Raw genomic sequence first — 1567 nt, 5'->3', positions numbered from 1 at the left:
TGGATGAGTTGGTGTCTTTTTAAGCTTTCAGCGTGGATATAAGATTTTCCACATAAGTCACAGGTGTATGCTTTAACTCCACTGTGGACGAGCTGGTGTGTTTTTAAGCTTCCAGCGTGGGCAAAAGATTTTCCACACAAGTCACAGCTGTATGCTTTAAATCTACTGTGGATGAGGTTGTGTGTTTGTAAGCTTCCAGCGTGGGCAAAAGATTTTCCACACAAGTCACAGCTGTACGGTTTAATTCCACTGTGGATGAGATAGTGTCTTTTTAAGTTAACAGCCAAAGTAAAACTTTTTCCACACAAGTCACAGCTGTATGCTTTCACTCCACTGTGGATGAGTTGGTGTGTTTTTAAGCTTTCAGCGTGAGTAAACGATTTTCCACACAAGTCACAGGTGTACGGTTTAATTCCACTGTGGATGAGATGGTGTCTTTTTAAGTTAGCAGCCAAAGTAAAAGATTTTCCACACAAGTCACAGCTGTATGCTTTCACTCCACTGTGGATGAGTTGGTGTGTTTTTAAGCTTCCAGCCCGGTTGAAAGATGTTCCACACAAGTCACAGGTGTATGCTTTAACTCCACTGTGGATGACTTTGTGTTTTTTTAAGTTTCCAGCCCGAGTAAAATCCTTCCCACACTCATCACAGCTGTATGTTTTCTCTCTCTTTCTTCTGTGAGGTTTGTCGGCCTCCTGAGAGCGCTGACTTCTCGCTCCATGTTGGTCCTGCAGTGACAGAGATACAAACAGAGGCAGTGAGTGAAATGCAGTCGTGGAACAAACTGAAACTCCATTAGTGGAATCAAAGAGGTCAACAAACACGTCGTAGGTGTGTTACCATCACCTTCTGGTGATAGTATCACATTACAATGATGTGCTACAATGAGAGTTGTAACGTCCACAGTGATATTTTTGCTCACCTTTTGGGTTGAAGTCATTGTTTCCTCTGTAGTGGCTGAGCTGAGTCTAAATGGCTCGTCTCCTCCTGATGATCAGCTGGAACAGTTAACAACAGTGGTGAGAAACTGGAGTAATAAACCTCCACTGACTGAGTAACTGCAGTTTGGTGCTTCATTTGAACCTCATAGATTTTATTAAACAAAATGGATTAAAAAAATACTCTACAAAACAGAAGGTGAGCTGATAGTAAGAGGGTCATCATCTCAAACTACATCAAGATTCTCAGACCATGTCACGGTTCACTTGATCCCTGCAAACAGGCACAAACAACAACTCTCTAAAGCTTTTGTGAAGACACTGAAGCAGTGGACTGATGAGGCTGTGGAGAATCTGCAGGTGTGTCTGGACTGCACCGACTGGCAGGTTTTCAGGATTGTTAACAACAGTTTGGATTATTATAGAGATGCTGTGACGTCCTGTAACATCAGCTTCTGTGAGGAAGCTGCACAGCATCACACACCAGGGTGAGTTAGAATAATGACCAGCTCTGGTTCACAGCTAAGCTAAAGAAGCCTGAGGCTGGAAAAGCAGGAAGTGTTTCAGGCAGAGGTGGAGGCAGACATTTGATACACCCAGGGCTTAGCCCTAAAGGGTACTATGCATGA

At 43.4% G+C, this 1567-nt stretch overlaps 1 long non-coding RNA gene across 1 annotated transcript in view; it reads right to left on the bottom strand.

Moving 5' to 3' along the window:
- Positions 1 to 327: 327 nt before the first annotated feature.
- The window catches only part of LOC102292486, a 4461-nt gene continuing 3221 nt past the window's right edge, over positions 328 to 1567 (bottom strand). The window contains exons 2-3 of the long non-coding RNA XR_006053933.1: positions 923 to 998; positions 328 to 728 (exon numbers count right to left, since the gene is read on the bottom strand). This is a non-coding gene — a long non-coding RNA (uncharacterized LOC102292486). The remainder of the gene's footprint in view (positions 729 to 922; positions 999 to 1567) is intronic.

This window comes from Haplochromis burtoni, unplaced genomic scaffold, assembly GCF_018398535.1.
Source record: "Haplochromis burtoni strain Fernald_Lab_line unplaced genomic scaffold, NCSU_Asbu1 Contig_3117, whole genome shotgun sequence".
Classification (NCBI taxonomy): domain Eukaryota; kingdom Metazoa; phylum Chordata; class Actinopteri; order Cichliformes; family Cichlidae; genus Haplochromis; species Haplochromis burtoni.
Note: the sequence above shows the minus strand (reverse complement) of the source record. Positions and strands in the feature narration are given on the sequence as shown.